Source organism: Saimiri boliviensis, chromosome 5, assembly GCF_048565385.1.
Source record: "Saimiri boliviensis isolate mSaiBol1 chromosome 5, mSaiBol1.pri, whole genome shotgun sequence".
Taxonomy (NCBI): Eukaryota; Metazoa; Chordata; class Mammalia; order Primates; family Cebidae; genus Saimiri; species Saimiri boliviensis.
In genome coordinates, this window is record NC_133453.1 from 131777727 (window position 1) to 131800451 (window position 22725).

The following is a 22725-nucleotide window of genomic DNA, read 5'->3' on the forward strand; positions in this document are numbered from 1 at the left end:
ATTCCCTACCCTTCTTTAATTGGAAATATCAATTCTGGGACAAGTCCTCCTTCAGGACGGGCTCATCTGCCCCTGTGGACCATGACCCCATTCGTGGACTTAAGCAGAATAGATTGCTGATACTCAGGGTTAACGAACGACCATCACTGAGTGTGTGCCATGCAGGTCAACACAATAATCTTTTGGAGAAACTTGTTTTTCCATCAATTTACTCTCCCAATGCATTCCCCAGGTGGCAAGCAATCAAGACCAACTGTGTATGGTAACCTCGTAGGTGGAGAAGGGAACAGAGCTTCAGCAGGAAAATCCACCAAAACTGCCATGTTGCTGATACAGGTTCCCCAGGCTGAATTTCCGTCTCCTGTGTTGTTACAACAGGATCATCACAATCTAACCTTGGGAGCTTCCTGCTCAGAGGAGTATGCTCCAAAACTCAGCTGAATTTTCCACTTCCAACTGGACCATATATTTTAGACCTACTCCCTTTGATGCCTTCTCTGGGCTGCCCACTCCAGTATCGACATCACTGAATTGGATCAAATCCAAGCTGGCTTCAATAATGGAGAGGACTTTCCAGCTGCTACATATGGCTGTGCAGATTGTACATGGCAAAGAAATGGTTGTGTGCTGTTTCAGTTCCCCAGCAAATATCCTTGGATGAAAAGATCAAGTCTTCTAGATTAAAGCAAGCTGAATTCTAGCATTTCACTGCCCTTCTCATGTGGTGAGCAGATTTGTCTTTGCTGGGGCACTTAAAGCTGGCATCTATAAGATAGTTATGTTAGCTGTTAAGGTTATTTGGTTGTAAGCAAAGGGGACAGTCTCTGGTTATAACTCATGACAAACAGAAACTTACTGGAATAGGAACAGGTAATTCTCAGAACTGAAAGCCTACTTAACCAGAAAGTAAAAAGGGACAGGAATCAAGGCAGGTCCAGGGTCAAGACAGAAGGAGCTACTTGATAAGTATTAAAAGAACTCTATTCTTTCTAACCAGTGGTTACTCTACTGAGTGAGAGCACCCAGTTAGCCTGGCTTACATCATGTATGTCTTCCTTGACTGGAGTTGGGCAGAGAACCCTGATTTTATGTCCCACCAAGACTACACACAAGAAGGAGAGAAAGTTCCCCGAAGAGATGAGAGTGAGCTGCCACCAAGCGAGAGGAGTGAAGGCTAAGCAGCCAAAAGCAGCAAGTGTCCACCATGACCCCAGGCCATTATTTCCAAAAAAAAGCATTTAGTACGTCGTAAGCATCTGCTACACACAGCTCAGTGTGAGGAGCAACGAGGAGACAAGTTCAGAACACTGTCTCTGACTCTGCAAAATATGTGCAAGGTGTACACCTCCACAAATGTATCCTGATTTATGAGAAAGTTTTTAAAAAGCATGGCAGAGTAAATCATTTTCACACTTTGATATTGAAAGTATAATTAGTAGTAAATTACTTGTGACATATCTTGTAAGTCCATGGCTATAGAGCTTTGACCTAGAGGATTTGTGGTCTTAAAAGTTATTTTTTCAAACTCCATTCTGTGCAGTCCCTCACTGGGGAGAGTGGACTAACAGCTTCCTAAAGCACAAGAGTGCTTTTATTCACTTGTCACTTTGAGGAAAGTTTTCAGTTGAATATAATATTTTCTGGCAAAACAAATGTATGAACCATCGCTCTTGAAGTTCGGAGTTAAGGGTCTCTGCGGCCGAGAGCTTCATAGAGAAAGGGACTTAGAGAGAAATGTGTTTGATTTAAATGAGGTTAGCGCCAAGGAGAGAGCTTTAGAAATGGGACAGTGCTATGCAAAGCAGCAGAGGCGAACACATGCATGACTCGTTACAGAATAGCAAGAAGCACAGACCTGAGAAGCAGGGGAGCAGAACTACATCCTCTACACATCTGGAAAAGACGGTAGCAAAAGCTATTTGCTCATGGGGTTGCTGTGAGGATTAAATGAGATCATGTTTATAATGCTCTTAGTGTGGGAACAGAGTGAATGGCACTTTAAAGAAAGGCTTCAATGAATGTCAGCTATGCCCTGACTACTTTAGGCTCTGGAACAGATGATGAACGGAGGGTTTGGGAAATGGAGGGCTGTATCACGGGCCACTGCAGGGCCAATGCGGCAGGCACTGGCCCTGTTGTACCTGGGAAGGTTACCTGCTTGGGAAGGCGACGTGCTTGGGAAGGCTACGTGCTTGGGAAGGCGACCTGCTTGGGAAGGTAATGTGCTTAGGAAGGCTATCTGCTTGGGAAGGCTACCTGCTAAGGGAAGGGTAGGTGCTTGGGAAGGCTACGTGCTTGGGAAGGCTACCTGCTTGGGAAGGCGACGTGCTTGGGAAGGTGACGTGCTTGGGAAGGCTATCTGCTTGGGAAGGTGACGTGCTTGGGAAGGTGACGTGCTTGGGAAGGCTACCTGCTTGGGAAGGCTATCTGCTTGGGAAGGCTATCTGCTTGGGAAGGTGACGTGCTTGGGAAGGCTATCTGCTTGGGAAGGCGACGTGCTTGGGAAGGCTATCTGCTTGGGAAGGTGACGTGCTTGGGAAGGCTATCTGCTTGGGAAGGCGACGTGCTTGGGAAGGCTATCTGCTTGGGAAGGCAACGTGCTTGGGAAGGCTATCTGCTTGGGAAGGCGACGTGCTTGGGAAGGCTATCTGCTTGGGAAGGCGACGTGCTTGGGAAGGCTATCTGCTTGGGAAGGCGACGTGCTTGGGAAGGCTATCTGCTTGGGAAGGCTACCTGCTAAGGGAAGGGTAGGTGCTTGGGAAGGCTACCCGCTTGGGAAGGCTATCTGCTTGGGAAGGCTACCTGCTTGGGAAGCCTACCTGCTTGGGAACAATACCTGCCATGGGACCTGCAATAAGGATATGACAGTAAATCAGTCAAAAACGAAAGGAACTTGATGACAACACGGTAGGTCAGAGTCTAACCTCAAAATAAAAACAGAAATTTGTATTTAAATGTAAGAGAACCACATGAAAGGAAATGTGTTATGTGGGTGATAGAAATATTTTGAAGCTAACATGGGACTTGAGAAAATCTAAAATCTAGTGACAGGCAGGTAGCAAGTGTCACCCCTGGCTGAAGAAAAAGGAAGAAGTTGTATTCCACAGCCCAGCAGCTGGATTCCAAGCCTGGAGCTTGTCTGGAGGAAAGTGAAGCCCCTGAGGAGTAGGAGAAGAGGTGGCCATTGCTAGGGGTGCTTTCCCCAGAGAGCAGGAACCACAACCCCTGGCTTCCTTCTTCCCTACTACAGGCTTCCAGAAGTCCCACCCCATGGCTAACTCAGCCTGAAAGGCCAAAATATGTGTAGAAGGAAGGTCAGGAAAAATGTAAGAATGGATCTCAGGGCAAACAGGCCAAGGACAGAACAGATTCTGAAGAAAGAATCCATTGAAATAGATGACTCTCTAGAACTGTTAAAAGATAAACTCAGGCACATAAAAATTTTAATGAGTTTCTTTGAGTGTTCATAGATTTCTCAATCAGGCAGGACTCCATTGTAGGCAGTTCAGCACTCCATGGGGGAATATGGGGTGGAGGGGCAGAGAGGAAACCTTTTATAAGGTATTTACAGAAGCAAGGGCAAGGCTAGTCTTTGATTGGTTAGAGTGGAAAGTCCCTTACTTAGAAGTAAGTTAGTGGTTTCTGACTGGCTAAACATAAGTTTCATGTAACTGTTTACAATAGGTTTCTGTTTGCTTATCCAAGACATTGGAGCCTCGGAGGCCCTAGGTCCTTTTTTGCTTGTTTGGTTATTTGTTTGTTTGTTTGTTTGTTTTGAGGCAGAGTCTTACTCGGTAGCCCAGACTGGACTGAAGTGAGGCAGTCTCAGCTCATCTCAACCTCCACCTCCCAGGGTGAAGCAATTCTCCTGCCTCAGCCTCCCAAGTAGCTGGGATTAAAGGTGCATGCCACTACCGCCCGGCTCATTTTTTGTATTTTTTAGTAGAGACAAGGTTGCACCATGTCAGCCAAGTTGGTCTCAAACTCCTGACCTCAAATGATCCACCCACCTCAGCCTCCCAAAATGCTGGGATGACAGGCATGAGCCACCACACCCAACCCCAATGTCCTCAATTAAATTTTTAAACAAAACAACTAGAAAGAGAAATAGGCAAGCCCAGCCTAACTCTTGTTTCAGACAAAGATGACTCAGGCCAGGTATTTTGCTCTGATGAGGAGGTGAAGGAGTTGTGGGTCCAAGGGAGATAAAAAGCTGGGGGTAAGGGTCTTTCCCAAGGCATGTTCCTTGTCCTGGCACTGTGATACCCTCTCCTAGGATCCTGCTGGGAGGTGCATGGGATATAACCCACCATGGGTCTCTATGGAGCTGTGTGTGTGTGTTTGAGTGTGTGTGCATGTGTATGTGTGTGAGTGTATATATGTGAATTTGATTTGCCTCAGTTGGCAGATTCTTTCTTTAAACATTAATGTCACTGGCTAGGCACAGTGCCTCACGCCTGTAATCTCAGCACTTTGGGAGGCAAAGGCCGGCAGATCACTTGAGGCTAGGAGTTTGACACTAACTCCTGACCAACATGGTGAAACTTAATTTCTACTAAAATTGCAATAATTAGCCAGGCATAGGGGTGCACACCTGTGATCCCAGCTGCTCAAGTGGCTGAGTCAGGAGAATCGCTTGAGCCTGGGAGGTGGAGGTTGCAGTATGCCCAGATCATGCCATTGCACTCCAGCCTAGATGACAGAGTGAGACTCCATCTCAAAAAAGCAAACAACACCCTGATGTCACTGATTAACCTGCTGCTAAGTGTTCTGTCTCGTACTTAACCTTGATCTTTTATAAGTCAAACACTGGAAGTGAGCTTGCCTTACTATGACTCTTGAGAACTCCATGCTACCTCATCGATTCCAACAGAAAATCTGAAAAAAGTAATCACTTTAGGGCAGAAAGATAATGAAGAGAAGATGGTTAGAACCACCACAAATTAATTTATTTTTCAGGTTTTTTTTTGTTTTTTTTTTTTTAGAGTAAGTCTTTAGAGGACTAGAAAAGATCATCATCCTCAGTTAGTGTAGAAAGAGCTGGCAGCAGGAGCACCATGGGCTGTCTCATTTCTCAGGTATGATGTATCTTTTCCAGCCTTATGACTTTCACAGCTTTGGGTGAATTATACATCTGTGTTCATATATCCTGTGATCACATTTCCTAACCCTAAGGAAATGTTGGCAGAGGATCCCCATCTCCTTCACACTTGTAGCTCGAGTTTACTAAAGAAAGAGCATGAACCCAAACAATAATTTATGAATAATACAGTGAGTAATTCAGCAGGGATAAGAGAAAAGCAATGTGTATAGAGGGGTCTGATTCATATTCAGGTATGTGTGTGTTCTTTTGTGGATCTATAAGGACAATCTGGGACAAGGATATCATTTCAACCTAAGAAGTAGTTTTCTATCCCAAGGGGAAAGGGCATGTGTTTCTCTAGCTCTGAGGTTGGGCTAAACAATGTTGTATGTTCATTTTAGCCACTTGATTACCTACAAATTATGATTGAGTATCTGTCTTCAAGCTGGCCTGAGTCCATGTTAATAATGGGAAAATTCTTCTCAACCTTCTCCAAACCACAGGTCTCAAAATTAGGCTACAGGTCTTTTCAGGAATGAATCCATCTCAATGATATTTACACGCATGTTTGTGTGTGGGTATTTGTGGGTATGATTGCATATATTCTCCAAAAGTATAAAATACCTTCAGCAATAACCTTAGGTTAGCTACATCTGCTTCAGTTAAAATTAGGGAATAGTATGTTCCAGAAAAAAGAAGCAAACTCACTCTCACTGCCAGTTTAACATTTAGATCATCTCCCAAGTCACCTTCTAACATCACAATGCTCAAAAGGCTTTATTTTCTGCTGCGTGGATTGTGTTGCTTCAAGCCTCTCTTATCTTGGTTACTGACACCTCCTTCTAGTTACTTTAACTCCACTTCCGATTGCAACCTGTAGAGCAGGAGAGCATCCAGATGCCCCTTCATTTCCCCTACTCAACAACAAGAAAACAACTTGCAACTGCATTAAGGAAGCAAAACAAAACCAACTCTGGCAGCCAGTAACTGGACCAAAGCAGCTCAATATTTCATCCTCATGTTGTTTGTTTGAAGAGTTTCATGAGACTTTTGTTTATAATCCCATTGAAAATGAAGTGCTCAAAAATACAAGCTGTTTCATTTCTTTGAGCTCACTGTCCTTTGTTCATGGTACACTAATGGAACAATTTTTAAATAATGACTTAATTTTTATTTTCCCTTACGAAAGAAGCTTTCTGTAATCAAAAGCAGGTTCTTTATTTTTGAGCCTGGCACTCACATTCATTAGGACTAGTTGCATCCAAGTAGTAGAGGCTTATTTGTTCAGCTGGAAATGGGACATTAACATTTTAAGAGGATGATGCATAAGCTTTTAGAGATAATATTCTCCCTGCGCTCCTTGTTGATGCTCCCTTAGAAAATGCAACGTATTTGTTTGCCCTAAGCAATGATGAGTTCATAGCAAACAGGTTATCACAAAAGACAAAATTTTTTGCAATCCTCCGTCATTTCAAAAAATCAAAACTTGGGTTACAAATAGAAAGTTTACAAATATGAGAGAAGGCACAAACTAAGCACCCATCAAGTCCAAATCAACAATGAATATCTCTCTCTGTGTAAACATCCACCACAGTCTATCATTAACGTCACAGTGTCTTAGCAGGCAGGCAACTGGAGTGGCCAAGTCTCACCCTTTCTCATTTTCTTTTTTCCTTTTTTTTCCCCTCCACTTACTGAAGGGATTTCCCTCTCCTCTGGCCTCAAAAATTTCCTCCTTCAATTTTCCCCACTCTCTCCTGCTTCATGACTTTCTTCTGGTCTGCCTTCTGGCTTACTCTCATCAGCAAACAAACGAGCTCCACTATCTCAGTGTAACTGACCTTCGGCTTCCCCATCCAAACTATTTCCTTCTATCACTCGATTTTAATAGGCAGACTTCTCTGGTGTTGTTTATGCATGCTGTCTCCAATTCCTCCTTTCCCATGCTCTTCAATCCACTCTCATCTGACTTCTGTCCCTACCACTCCATAAAACCTTTTCTGGCCAAGCTCACCAAAGATCTCTGTTTTGGCAAATCCTACAATTATTTCTCCTTTTTAAATTTTATTCCCTCTCTTAGCAGGACCCAACAAAACCAACCATTCTTTCCTTTTGGTGAAAAGGACAAAATCCCCCTCTTCTGGAAGGCAGAAGACAAAGGACTTTCTAACGATGTCCATTGTCTTGTTTTTCATCCAACCCTACCTGCTTTCAAGATCCGGACTGTAACACAGCAAATGTAGCCCTGTCTTCATCTGCACTCATATTTTTAAAAAGATAAGGAAAGATAATCATGTGGTTTTTGTCTTTGGTTATTTATGTTATGAATTACTTTTAGAGATTTGATATGTTGAACCAGCCTTGCATGCCCAGGGTGAAGCCTACTTGATCGTGTTGGAAAAGCTTTTTGATGTGCTGTTGCATCTGGTTTGCCAGTATTTTACTGAAGATTTTTGCATCAATGTTCATCATGGATATTGGCCTGAAGTTTTCTTTTTCAGTTGTTTCTCTGCTGTGTTTTGGTATCAGGATGAGGCCTTTGACAAAATTCAACAGCCCTTTACGCTAAAAACCTTCAATAAACTAGGTATCAATGGAACGTATCTCAAAATAATAAAAGCTATTTACCACAAACCCACAGCCAATATCATACTCAATGGGCAAAAACTGGAAGCATTCCCTTTGAAGAAATAATTCATTAGAGTGAACCAGCAACCAATAGAATGGGAAAAAATTTTTGCAATCTACCCACCTGACAAAGGGCTAATATCCAAAATCCACAAATAACTAAAGCAGATTTATAAGAAAAAACAAACAAACCCATTCAAAAGGGGGCAAAGGAGATAAATGAGACTTTTCAAAAGAAGACATATATGAGACTAACATATATATGAAAAAGATGCTCATCATCACTGGTCATTAGAGAAATGCAAATCAAAACCACACTGAGATGTCATCTCATGTCAGTTAGAATGGCGATCATCAAAAAATCTGGAGACAACACATGCTGGAGAGAATGTGGAGAAATAGGAATGCTTTTACACTGTTGGTGGGAGTGTAAATTAGTTCAACCATTGTGGAAGACAGTGTGGCGCTTCCTCAAGGATCTAGACATAGAAATTCCCTTTGATCCAGCAATTTCAATACTGAGTATATACCCAAAGGATTATAAATCATTCTATTATAAAGACACATGCACATATATGTTCACTGCTGCACTGTTTACAATAGCAAGGACCTGGAACCAACCCAAATGCCCGATGATAGAATGGACAAGCAAAATGTGGCACATATACACCATGAAATACTATGCAGCCACAAAAAACAACGATTCTGTGTCCTCTGTAGGGACAATGGATGAACCTGGAAACCATCATTCTCAGCAAACTGACACAGGAACAGAAAACCAAACACTGAGTGTTCTCACTCACAGGGGAATGTTGAACAATGAGAATGCATGGGCACAGGGAGGGGAACATCACACACTGGGGTACGTTGGGGGAGGGACAGTGGGGGACGGGGAGGCTGGGGAGGAATAACACTGGGAGAAATGCTTGACGTAGGTGAGGGGGGATGGAGATAGCAAACCACCATGGCATGCGTGTAGTTATGCAACAATCCTGCAAGATCTGCACATGTACCCCAGAACTTAAAGTACAATTGAAAAAAGAAAGGTAAGGAGAAACTTACCAGAGTTTATTCTGTTAGAATTTCCATTGGTAACTGCATCTCCCAGTTTAAAGGCGCCTTTGGGCCAGCACTGCATTGGAATCCTGGTAGTTACCTTTTGAGTGTCACAAGAAGAAACAATACAATCAACTTATCTTTTCTGTACACCTGGTCTTTTACTCATATTTCACGTACTGAAAACCAAATCAAAACTCAAAGCAAATTTTAACCTTGAAAAATACCTTTGATTTTTCGGTGTTTACCCCATAGAGGCTTTTCTGGAGGCTACTTCAGGAATGAATTCTGGTCACTTATCATGAGCCAGTTGCTCTGTTTCTTTACCAATTTTATGGATTTAAGTTAATTTGTTAACAAAACAGATGGGGACATGGGAGTTTGAAAGAACTTTGCATTTAGCTCTGAAGAATAAACGAATTCATCAACTCTTAGCAGGGAACCATCTGAGGACTTAATTGAGACTTGTCTTTAGAACTCAGAGCTGTTGTTTCGCGTTTTCATGGTGTGCTAATTGTCCTCTAGGGAATCTATTCTTGGTCACTTTTTTCTTTGCTGTCTGTCAGTGTTCTCCATCAGCTCTCCTCTCACTTACAGCTCAACAGTTTAGCCTGCCTGATATTTCCAGTTGTCATCTACCTGCTCACCCACCTGTGTATTTCTGTGCAGCAGAGCACCGGGAATTGCAGGCACTTTGACAACAGAGCCAAATCAGCATCAACAGTAACCACAGTGCACTGCAACTTCCTTGGAATCAGCCATTTGCTACCCTCAGAAGGAGTCCCAAGGAGGACCATCAAGCAGTCAATGGTATTGCCATGTCTCTCGAAACTAGGGTGTGGGGAGATCCTTGGAATTCTGACCCCAGGACATATATGAAAACTAGCACTTCATTGCAAGAAGAGTTTTAATTTTCCTGTGACCACTGCCTAAGGGATTTTTTTTAAGCACTGCCTGATACTGCAGACATCTGCTTCTGATGGATTGCCAGTAGCATTTCCCTCTCTAAAGGGTCCTCAGTACTACACAGCCAGCTGTGTAATCTACTTAACCACAGTGTGAAAACTTTCAGCCTTGAAACTACCAGCACGTAGGTCACTGGGTGCACAGCTTCTTTAGTCAATGCAACTTGGCATGAATTTATTCAGTGTCCATTGATGAGCATTAAGAAGGGCCTGGATACATGCAGTACTGCCCAGGGTCCCCAGACCTCCTCAGTTCCACCCACAAAGATCAGGGAAGAGTCTGTACACTGAGAGACTCCACCCTTCCCCACCAGCGATCAAGACAGATGTGCAACCTTACAGATGAATTCCACACTTTCTCCACCCCGGCCTCATTCCTCAGAGATCTAGAGGATATCCCAGCACACAAAATTGCCTGCCCCCTTTATGTACTTTAAGTCCACTAGGAATTAATCTCATGTTGCCCCTTATTCTGATTTATATGGCAAGAAACTCCCAAATTACAGGTCATTGTCAGCCCTCTTAGAGCAATCCCCCAAAGGCTTTGCAAGTCAAAATCCTCTATTGCCTGCTTCCACCAACCCCTGGCTTCTGAAACCTTTCACTTCAACCCCTAGGATTCTCAGCCCATTGGCAAGAGAGCCTCCCATATTCTAGAACTCCTGGGCTCAAGTGATCCTCTTACCTAGGACTCCCATATTGCTGGGGTTACAGGCATGAGCCACCGTGCCCAGTCCACCTCCTATATTCCCAAATTTTCTCTGAATTTCCCCTTCGACTTCTTATGCTCAGTGAAACCAGAGTCTCTCTGAGAGTTGTTTCCCTGCAGCCGTCTCCATTGGCAGCTGCGTTCCTCCCATAGCTCGCCCAGCAGTGGAGAGGGCATCTTCCTTGGTCTTTACTTCCCCTTCAGACTTTCCTCCCTCTGCATTTCCCTTTTAGCCCTAAAACCTCCAGCTTCGAATCACTTGACATCAGATTATATTAAGAGCATCTGCCTGTTTCAGTTGTTCTTAACTCCTCTGTGCTCCCTGTATTTTTCCCTCCAGCTTGCGTCCTGCTCTCCACACAACTCTCATTCATTGATTTTTTTTTTTCCCCCTTACACATGTAAAGACATTTCCGACACTCAGAATTCAATTCCTTGAGCTTTTTTCCTCAGTGGTTTTGTTCTTCACCCTACCTCAGCCTCCACTTTTAAGGTCATAATATAGATCCCATCACTGCCAAGAGCCACCGCCCCTCCACAGTCATAGCTCTACGCACCCCAATCTCTGACCACCACTGCTGTCTTTCCAGATAGTTATCTTTTTTTTTTTTTTTTTGAAGACAGAATCTCACTCTGTTGCCCAGGCTGGAGAGCAGTGGCATGATCTCGGCTCACTGCAACCTCCGCCTCCCATGTTCAATCAATATTCCTGCCTCAGCCTCTGAGTAGCTGGGATTACAGGCATGCACCACCAAGCCTGGCTAATTTTCGTATTTTCAATAGAGACAGGGTTCCACCATGTTGACCAGGCTGATCTCGAATTCCTGACCTCAGGCCAACAGCCCACTTCGGCCTCCCAAAGTGCTGGGCTTACAGGTGTGAGGCACCATGCCCGGCCATCCAATGAAATATTGACAACACCTTGGCACTTTCTCTTCCCAGTGGACTCCTCTCTTCTTCCCAATTTAAATTCCATTGTCCTTCATTATAATCACTCTTAAATATACCCTCATTTCCCTGGATCATCTTGACCTTCACAGCACACAATTGGCAAACCCAGAACCCTAATGAAATCCCGCTCTCAGCCTACTTCCGGCTTGCATCCAGGCTGTAGAACATGGCTGGAGAAAGACGTACAAATGCACTGAGCTCCGTCATTTGATGTAATCAGGAGATTCCAGTGGGCCCTTATAGTGTCCAGCAATCTCATGCCAAATCCTTGATCCAGTCATTCTCTCACTCTCCAGGAAGACATTTTTGTACTTTTTCCCTTTCCTTCCAATTTCTAACATCTTTTCCCTAACTTTTCCTTTCAGCTTATAATTAAACAGTCATAAAAGAACTTCTTCACCATTGTATTTGTTCTCGACCACCCCATCTCTTACAGCAAAATTATATAATAAGTTTAAGTAATTTAAATAATAAATAGCCACAAAATTCTTTGGAGGATTTGCCTGTACTCAGTGTCTAATTCCTGTCTTCCAATTACTTGTTAAGTGTCTTAAATTGAGCAATGTATATGCCCTTGTCAGTCCACCAAAACCGTATTTGTCAAGATTGTCAATTACCTCAACATTATTCAAACCAAAGGTCAATTCTCAACCCATCTGACTTGACCTGTCGTCGGCATTTAGGGCAGTTGATCACTCCCTTCCAATTCAAACACGTTTTTCCCCCTTTCGCTTTGCTTTCAGGACACTATGCTTTCTTGATTTTCTTCTCATTACACTGGTCCTTCCTCAGCAGCCTTGGCTAATTTCTCCCCCTTTCTCCAGTCCCTTAAGTTCGGGATGATGTTGTAGGGCTCCATTCTTGCTCCTCTTCCTTATCCCCCGTCACTCCCTTGGTGCTCCATACAGTCTTTTTACTTTAAACATGATGCAGATGTCCAGGACCCTGAAACTTATATTTCCAGTGTGAGCCTCTTGGATTTCAGACTCCTGTGGCCACCTTTCTATGTCTCCATTAAGATTTCCAAGACACACCTCAAACCTAACATGTGCTCCCCATCTTTTCTCAGTCTAACCCTGCTGGACCCCAATCTCCTCATCTCAGTTAGCCCTCTTTAGGCTGAAGTCCTTGCAGCCCTCTTTGATTATTTCTTTTCTCTCATAGTCAACATCCATGCTATTATTCAAACATGTTCTGCAAATTTCCACAGCCAAATAATGACTCTTCTGGTTCACTCTGCTTAGAAAGCATAGAAACATTCCTCCACTGCAAAGCATCACTTGCTTAGTCCCTGCTACAGACTGAGTGGCATCCCTTCTAACACTCACTGTGTCCTTCTCTGCTTTACTTTCCTCTCGATTTATTTATCAAGCGCATATATAGAATATACTCATATAAGTGCCATTACAATGTTAACTCATTTAAGTTTCATAACAATGCTATGAGATTATTGTCACGCCTACTCTACAGAGAAAAAAATGAAGCCACAGACAGGTTAAAATCTGCCCAAGGTCATACAGTTGGCAGATGGCAGAGCAGACATGAAATCAGGGAGTCTGGCTCCAGAATCTACACTTAGCTGCTACACCAGGCTGTCTTTCCAAAGTACTTCTGATCTCTGGCATTATATTTATATATTCTATATATAATATACATATAGGTTGGATATGGTGGCTCATGCCTGTAATCCCAGCACTTTGGGAGGCCAAGGCAGGTGGATCACCTGAGGTCAGAAGTTTGAGACCAGCCTGGCCAACATGGTAAAACCTCATCTTGATTAAAAATACAGAAATTACCTGGGCATGGGGACAGATCCCTGTAGTTCCAGCTGCTTGGGAGGCTGAGGCAGGAGAATCACTTGAACCCTGAAGGCAGAATTCAAACTGCAGTCCAGCCTAGGCGACAAGAGCGAGACACCATCTCAAAATAATAATAATATACATATACATTATACATATATGTGTAACCATTATACATTATATAACCATTACATATACAATTAGATTGCTCTCTGATGGTGTAGTTATTCATTCATGGAAGAAACATCTATTACGCTGACACTAGGTACTAGATGCTGTTCTGAGTTCTGGAAGTACAGCAGTGACAAAAACATTAAGGCATTCCTGTGCTAATGGAGCTAATGTTCTAGAGGAGGGAGAGAGACAATAAACAAATGAATGAGGAGATATATATATATGTTTGTATTCATAAGTATAAAATTTATTTTATAAATATATATTATATAAAAACTTTTATAAATGTATATATTATACAAAACATATTTTATATATTTAATCATAAAATATATAAACATAAAACTGTATAAAACACTTTGATAAAATATAAATATATATGTATATCTATAACATACATATACATATTTTTATATATGAACATAAAACTATATAAAATATATTTTTATACAATAAATTTATATTAAATGTTTACATTTACCTCTTAGGTGGTGCACACCCATAGTCCCAGCTACTTCGGAGGCTGAGGCAGCAGAGTCACATGAGCCCAGGGGTTTGAGGCTACAGTGAGCCATGATCAGCCCATTGTACTGCAGTCTGGGTAACAGAGAGACTCCAACTCTATAAATAAATAAATAAATAAATAAGTAGGTGGGTTCCCCCTGCAGGATGCCAGCTTGAGGAAGTGCATGATTTGCCCTCAGTTTGAAATCAAGAATTGAAAAGAATAAAACAGTTATTAACCACCTCCTATAAGATCTCAGTTGTGTTAAATGCAGCTCAAGATTAAGATAAGAACGTATAATGTTTGGACTTTGGAGTCAGATTGTTTGGCAGTGCCAGTGGGAAGCTGAGTGACTTCCCAAACCGATCATTCACCCTTACTTCCTCTGTTTGGAATTCTTACTTTCTTTGTCTGGAACATAAACATCATTGTACCTATCACATAGATTTGAAGAAAGTGTTACTTTAGGGGATGCAATAAAGCTATCAGAACAGTACCTGGGAAGTCACAAATACCCAACAAATCTGACCCATTAATATTCTTCACACACCTGGTACTTGAGTGAGGTAGACACTATTATCTCCTTTCTTCAAGTGAGAGAACTCAGCCTCAGAGAATTCAGGTAATTTGCTCACTTGGCCTGTGAGTGAAAGAGCTGGAATTCACATCTCAGTTGACCTGACTCCTTATCTACCATATTACACAGCTGTTCCTTGGTATACTTTCTAGAGAAGAATCTTAACGATATTAATAATGAGATCTCTCAAGTGTTTGGAGATGACATGTGCTAAGGCTTGTTCTGAAGGTTTTACATGTATTAGCTCATTTAAACTTCAAAGGAACTTCACAGTGAAGTACACCCTAACAACACCCTGCTTCTACAAATGGCGAAGCATAGGCACAGAGACAGCAATGCATGGCCAAAATGGCATAGCTAACACGGGGCAAAGCTGGGGGGGAACACAGGCAGTGTATCTCCAAACCCTCATCCCACAGCCCAAGGAACTACCACAAGGTAACTCCTCGATAAAGAACAATGATTCCAACTTCAAATTTTCCTGCTCCTGAAGTGGAGCAAGAATTAGACCTTGATTTTCCCATTTTTGAGTCCAGTTGTCATATAAGCTCTTCAGCTCCACAATCAGCAGTAATGATAGTAATAACAGGACAAGCCCTGTGCTGAAAAATCTGACACTGACTAAAGCAGCAAATCTAAATAACTGATATTAATTACATGAGGTTTTAGGAATAATCTGCCTGAACCAACTCTGAAATGTGGAGATTAAAAGGCAGAGACAATTCTCCGCAGCTGCTGGAAAGGCATTCTGCCGAGGTGTGACTGACACCAGCCTGCTGGCTCTGGGGCAAAGCATGCCTTGTCTTTAATTGCTTAGTCTTTTACATTTAGTAACCCAGACAGACCATTCGTTGATCAGTTTATGACTTATTTAGCCCTCAAGTCCCCCTTCATATTTCTAAACTATGGTCTCTTCATAACCTTAATATTTCTGCTTTACCGTCCTATAGCTGACATTAGTTTTATACTTACAGAAATATGGACCAAAAGTTCCTGGTAGAATTAGCTTCCTAGGGCTACTTTTAAAAAGCACTACAGCCTGGGTGGTTTAAAATAATGTGAATTTATTTTCTCACCATTTTTGCCCTCTCACAACTTCTGGTCTCTTGGTTTGGTTTGGTTCTTCCCTGAGGCCCCTTTCCTTGGCTGGTATATGCCTATCTTCTTTCAGTGTCTTAACAGGGCCTTCCCTTCCTGACCTCCTCTTCTTATAAAGACACTAGGATTGGAACCCACCCTAATCAAACTTTGGTTTAACTTGGTTACCTCTTTAAAGGCTCTGTCTCCAAATACAACCACTTGCTGAGCACTGGAGATTAGGACTTCCACATAGAAATGTGCAACAGAGACACAGTTTGGCCCATCAACTCCACTTCAGTATCCCTTCTCCTATCCAGAGAAGCCTTTAAGGCAGTGGGAACATCTGAGCTATCATTTAGCCACCCAAATTTCTGTTCCCACAAAGCTGGAAGCATTAGGCCACAGATCTCTCCTTCCATTTTCTGCAGTGTAACTTTCAGAAATGAAGAGAAAAGAACTCACTTAAGCCAAGGAGCACTGCAAGATTATATCTATAAATATATTTCATTTAAACTCTCAACAACCTTATGAAATGGGTATTATCTCAGTTGTAGAGATAAAAAGAACAGCCTCAGAGAGTTCAAAAATCTGGCCAAAAATTCCCATAATTAACAGAACTAAGAGGTTTTGATTCAACAAAGAAAAGAAAGAAAGAAAAGGGAAACCGAAAGGGAAAGGAAAGGAGAAGAGAGGAGAAAAGGAATGAAAAAGGAAGGGAGGGAGGAGAGGAGAGAGAAAGAAAAAAGAAAGAACAGAAAGAGAAAGAGAGAGAAAAAATAAAAAGGGAGGGAGGAGAGAAATAAGAAAGGGGGAGGAATGAGAGAAAGAAAAGAAAGAAAGAAAGAAAAGAAAGAAGGAAAGAAAGAAAGAAAAGAGAAAGAAGGAAGGAAGGAAAGAAAAAGAAAAGAAAGAAAGAAAGACAGGCAGAAAGAAAGAAAGAAAAGGAAGGAAGGAAGGGAGAGAGAGGGAGAGAGGGAGGGAGGGGGGAAAAGAAGGAGGGAGGGAGAAAGAAAAAAGAAAAGAAAAAAAAGAAAAGAAAGAAAGGAAGGAAGAAAGGGAGCAAGAGAGGGAAGAAAACGAGGGAGAAAGAAAGAAGAAAGAAAGAAAAAAGAAAAGCGAGAGAGAAAGAGAGAGAGAGAAAGAGCAATGTGAGGATTGAGGGTATAAGGGTAAAGCAGAGAGAGTGACTGAACTGTGTTAAAAACCTATAGGACAGGTGTCCCCAGACTTTTTACACAGGGGGCCAGTTCACTGTCCCTCAGACCGTTGGAGGGCCGCCACATACTGTGCTCCTCTCACTGACCACCAATGAAAGAGGTGCCCCTTCCTGAAGTGCGGCGGGGGGCCAGATAAATGGCCTCAGGGGGACGCATGCGGCCTGCGGGCCGTAGTTTGGGGACGCCTGCTATAGGACAACAGAGCAGAAAAATTTAAACTCCCATTTCTCCCTAAATGAGCCATTTTATAGCACAATAAAAGACAGCAGCATGTGATACAATCTAATACCACCCTTCTGTTCAATCATGATATCCCTACAGCCTCCCCAGACACCATCGCATGGGTCCCAAGACCCTTCACAGGTGCGACTGCAGGCCTCCCTTTCACGTCACACTTCCATGCAGCCATCTGTGAGAAGAGGTGGGCTCCCAGTTCCCCCCGGGGCCGGGCTGTAGTGCTTGTGCGCCTGAGACACAGCATCAACACTTTGGACCAATTAATTACGCTTAAAAACAGAGCCATAAGAACACACTAGGAGGAAGGAACTGGCAGGAGGAGAATAACAAGCATCAAGTGGTCTTGTGGTGTACAAAAGGTATTAGGGGAAGTTTCATGTTTGAGATCACAACTCTGCCAGCCTTCAGCAGACACAATTGGCGGGAGGCAGCCAATTTGGGGATTTCAACAAGTAGGCTGATTCTGGGATTCTCTTGAGTTTAGAAGCATCCCTGGTAGGAAAATACTGATCTAGCTGGTCCCCAGGTTTTCTGCTAATTTCAAAGCGACTAATGGATCCAATTTTTCCAAAAGCCTCTGCATCCTACCTGCTTGGCACAGATGGTAATGTGGATAGGAGACAGGTACCTGAGTATGAAGGGCAGGTTAATGAACAGTTCGAGCAATTTCTAAGAGCAAAGGTTATTTAAATATCGTTTCCTAACATTATGCTGAGCTCATATTAAGGGTCAACATTCAAAGGCCCCAGAGGGTTTATAAACAGGACAGATGAGCCAAAAATTGTGTCATAATAGGGGACAGATGTGGATCCCACAGGCAGTCCATAAGGACAGGTTCCCGTTCCAGAGAACAGCACCTGTCTGCCAAGCCAACTCCCACCTCCACCCCTAAAGAAAGAAAGGAGCTCCACTCTCCTGGAGCATCCAACCCCAACCAAAACCCTGGTTACTTTGGCTCTGTTTCTTATTTCTCTTTTGAGTGAGGGAAAAATGATAGAGAACAGCATTTGAAGTCACAATCTCTGAGAACATAAACTGGGACGTGTTTTGGCTGGCCCTAACTTTAATTTACAAACATAAAAATAGACATTTTTGGAGTCTCCTCCAGGTAATTACTTGGTAACCTCTACTTTGGGATTCTGGCCGATCTGTCTGTTATAATGCTGCTATGAACTTTATTTAATACCACACCAGGGAGGAGGAGAGAAATACTGAGAAGTCAGAGTACTCAGATGTTACATGGAATAACGGGGTCATAAAAATCAACGTAAAATTTAATGCAAAAGGGCTGTGGGCACCCAACCATTCAAGTTAGGAGATAAGGCAGATGGAAAGAAGGACTGAGCTCCCAGAAAGTAATATGGTGTATTTTCCCTAACTTTATTGAGAATTATACAATGGTACTTCTGTTTGCCAATCCATCTGCGAGTTAAACATGTTTTTAGCCATGTTTTGGAACCTATTTCCTATTTGGAAGAAATAACCATCATCATTATAAACCAAAAATAGCACTTATTAACTTGTTCTATGTGGCAGGCATTGTGCCAGGCAGTTATATTATCAGTAAATTCTCATAACAGTCCTGAATATCTTCCCTGTTCCCACTGCATATATGACAGCTGACAGAGGTAAGATCCTAGCCCCTGTCACACATTGGATTCATGGTTCTTCGGCTTGAAACGCCATGATCTTTCCCAACCACATATACACATTCAGTGTTCACATTCAGGGCACTGTGGTAGGCACTTCCATTCGTTGATTTAATGAATCCTACACAAAGGAATCATGGCTTCCTCTTTAAAATTCTGGAGTAAAACTTAGAATATTCGCTGTTTTATCACTTTCAATGGTTTCTCCTGTTTAATATGAAATGACTCACTTCAAGACCTAGGCTCCTCTGCATTTGAGAGTCACAAAGTGGGAAGAAAATACAACCAAATAAATTACTTTGAAAAATGGGTGAATTCTTCATTATTTAATAGAATCGAGAGTGGTGATCAATTGGGCAAACGCTAGAGGTGAATCATCTGGCTTTACAGCTTTATTTTTATCATTTTCTGGATTAGAGACCTTGAATAAGTTTCTTAATTTACATGGGCGACTTTTTTTCATTGCTCTCTTCTTTCAATAGTACCAAACTGGGCAAGATGGTTGTGAGAATTACATGAGACAATGCATACTTTAAATAATCCATGATGCATAGTAGGTTCTCAAAATTTACTATTCTTATTATCATTATTTCTCTTCTACCCTAACTCTCCAATTCAGTTGATACTTGAAAGATATAATTAAGTGAGCTAACTCGAGGCTGGCTATGTAACACATGGCTACGGGATATAGGCAGCTTTAGGGAGACTTGGTTTAACTACTGGTTCTATGTAACAGAGTTTTGTAACCAGTAGTTTCCTAGACTCTCAAAAGTTTCTATGTTAAAAATTAGACACAGAACATACTGCATTTATGATCAAGTGATTTTTGACAAGGGTAGCCAGAAGATTCAATAGGAGATAGAGTCATCTTTTCAACAAATGGTAACTAGAATAACTGGATATCACATGCAAAATATTAAAGCTCGACTTATATCTCACAGCACAGACAAAAAAAAAAAAAAAGTTCAAAATGGATCGTAGGCACCCAGGTAAGAGCTAAAACTACAAAACTCTTAGAAGAAGATATGTGAGCAGGTCCGGACAAGATGGCTGACTAGAAGCAGCCAGGAGGAGCTTCTCCCACTGAGAAAGACCAGACCATCAAGTAGACTGCCACACTCTAAGCCAATCTACAGGAAGAATGCATTGTGAGTGGACAGAGGGAGGCTATAAACCTTGGTCTGAAAGGGAAGGAAGCCGGGAATCATGCACAGGGTTGCTGAGCACTAGGACTTGTTCCTGGCCTCAAGGGGCTCCTAGGGAAGAGGTGAGTAAAATGGGCATACGGTAGCCCACTGTCACCATGAACCTCTAGGATTCTAGCTGTGAGAGACCCCATGATCCCCATGGACATCTGAATTGGCAAGAGGATCTGCCTGGAAAGTCGGCATATACAGACCTGCAGCTTGCATGGGGGCCAGCGTGTTTGGCACAAGAATGGCTGCAGTGGAGTACAGCGTGGGCACCCATCCCCCAAGGCTTGCCAGGCTTCTCTAGGAGACTTCAGCCTTGGTTAACTGTGGGGCCTGGACAGAGCAAGACTGTCTTGCCTGTGGGATGGGGTTCATCTTGTCTCAGAATTCCCCTGTCTGCTGGGATCTGGCAACATCTGCTTACAATGCAGACACAGTTTGGTAGTAACCAGTACCATAGTTCTTTCATTTGCAGACCCTGCGTATCTGTCAGAGTAATTTAGAAAGAACCATACCAGTGTACAGCCTAGCCACAGCCTCCTCTGCTGGAGTTCATTTGTCCACAGCCTTCCCTTGCTACCCTGCCATGGTGCACATACTTGGGAAGCTGCCACTGCACTGGCATGTGCATATGTGTGGACCTGCCACCACTCCACCAGAATGTGCATGAGGATCCCCACCAAGAGGCAAGTATTCATGCACACTTGGTCCCACCAATACCACACCAGCGTGCGTTTTCTGGCAGGCCCAGTGGCAGAGTTGTTGCCAGTACACTGGCAACAACTGGAGCCTTCCAGCACAGCTGGTGCTTAATCTTGAGGAGCCAGAGATCAAAGCTGCAGGCTGGGTCTCATCCCCCAGAGTTAGAGCACACAGTCGAGGATTGCTAACCTGAGCCTTGGCCTCCTGCAAGTATCCAGAAATGACGCCAATCGACTGAACACTCAAGGGCATCAAGTAATAATTTAAAAGTGAAAAGCCTCATCCAAAAGACAGCAACTTCAAAGGTTAAAGGAACATCAGTCTGCAAAGATGAGAAATAAGCAGTACAAGAACCCTGGCAACTCTAAAAGCCAGAATGTCTTCTTAACTTCCAAACGAATATGTTAGCTTCCCATCAAAAAAAAATTTTTTTTTTTTTGAGATGGAATCTCACTCTGTCACCAGGCTGGAGTGCAGTGGCACAATCTCGGCTCACTGCAACCTCTGCCTCCTGCATTCAAGCTATTCTCTTGCCTCAGCCTCCCGAGTAGCTGGGACTACAGTAGTGCACCACCGCGCCCAGCTAATACTTGTATTTTTAGTAGAGAGAGGGTTTCACATTGTTGGCCAGATGGTCTCAATCTCTTGACCTCATGATCCTCCCACCTCAGCCTCTCAAAGTGCTGGGATTACAGGCATGAGCCACTCGCCCAGCCCCCATCAATGGTTCTTAACCATACCGAAATGGTTGAAGTAAAAGATACTGAATTCAGAATCTGGATGGCAAGGAAGCACACTGAAATACAGAAGAAGGATGAAACACAATCAAAGAAAAGCAGTGAAGTGGTCACAGTGCCGGGAAACAACATTGACATTTTATGAAAAAACAATTCTGAACTTCTGGAAATGAAAACTTCACTATAGGAATTTCAGAATGCAACTGGAAGCGTTAATAACAGAATGACTAAGCTGAGGAAAGAATCTCAGAACTCAAAAGCCACTACTTCAAATCAATGCAGGCAGACAAAAATAAAAAAGAATTTTTAAAAATGGCCCAAACCTATGACTCACTGACATTCCTGGAAGTGTAGGAGAGAGAGAGCAAGAAACTTGGATAACATATTTGAGGATATTGCGCACAAAAATTCAGAGAATCCCTGTGAGATACTATAAAATTAATCACCATCCCTAAGACACATAATCATCAGATTCTCCAGAGTCAATTTGAAAGAAAAAAGTCTTAAATGCAGCTAAAGAGAAGGGGCAGGCCAATACAAAAGAAAACCCATCAGGCTAACAATGAAGCTTTCAACAGAAATCTCACAAGTTGGGTGAGATTGAGGGCCGACATTAAGCATCCTAAGAAAAATTCCAACGAAGAATTCCACATTCAGATAAACTAAGCTTCATAAACTAAGAGAAATAAAACATTTTCAGATGAGCAAATGCTAAGGGAATTCACCAACACCAGATTGCCTTACAAAGGGTCCTTAATGGAGCGCTAAACATGGAAATGCAAGATGATTACCTGCTACCACAAAAACGCCGTTAAGTATATAGCCCTGTAACTTTATAAAGCAATACAATCAAGTGTACATAAAAATCAGTTAATAACATAATGATAAGATCAAACTGAAACAAATCAGTATCAACTTTGAATGCAAAGAGGCTAAACACCCCACTTAAAAGATACAGAGTGACAAGTTGGATAAAGAAGCAAGATCCAACTGTATGCTGTCTTCAAGAGACATATTTCACATGCAGTGACACCCATAGGCTCGGAGTAAAGGAATGGAGAAAGATCTATCAAGCAAATAGAAAACAAAAGAGAGCAGGAGTTGCTATCCTTACTTCAGACAAAATAGACATTAAACCAAGAATCATCAGAAAGGACAGGGAAGGGCATTACATAATGATAAAGGGTTCAATTCAGAAAGAAGACTTCCCTATCCTAAATATGTATGCACCCAAGACTGAAGTGTAAAGATTTATAAAATAAGTTATTAGAAGCCTATGAAGAGACTTAGATAACTATACAATAATAGTGGGTGACTTCGCATTCCACAAACAATTTTAAACAGATCACAAGGCAGAAAACTAACAAAGAAATTCAGAACCTAAATTAACACTTGACCAAATAAACCTAAGAGAGATCTACAGAATACTCCACCTGGCAACAACAGAATACATATTATTCTTA

The 22725-nt window shown here is 42.4% G+C and overlaps 1 long non-coding RNA gene across 2 annotated transcripts in view; it reads right to left on the reverse strand.

The window, feature by feature from the left end:
- LOC141584483 (uncharacterized) overlaps positions 1–22725 on the reverse strand; it is a 238991-nt gene that overhangs the window by 106604 nt on the left and 109662 nt on the right. For both annotated transcript variants that reach the window (XR_012517556.1, XR_012517555.1), the window contains 3 exons: positions 13847–13986; positions 13189–13287; positions 8774–8867 (listed from right to left, as the gene is read on the reverse strand). This is a non-coding gene — a long non-coding RNA (uncharacterized LOC141584483). The remainder of the gene's footprint in view (positions 1–8773; positions 8868–13188; positions 13288–13846; positions 13987–22725) is intronic.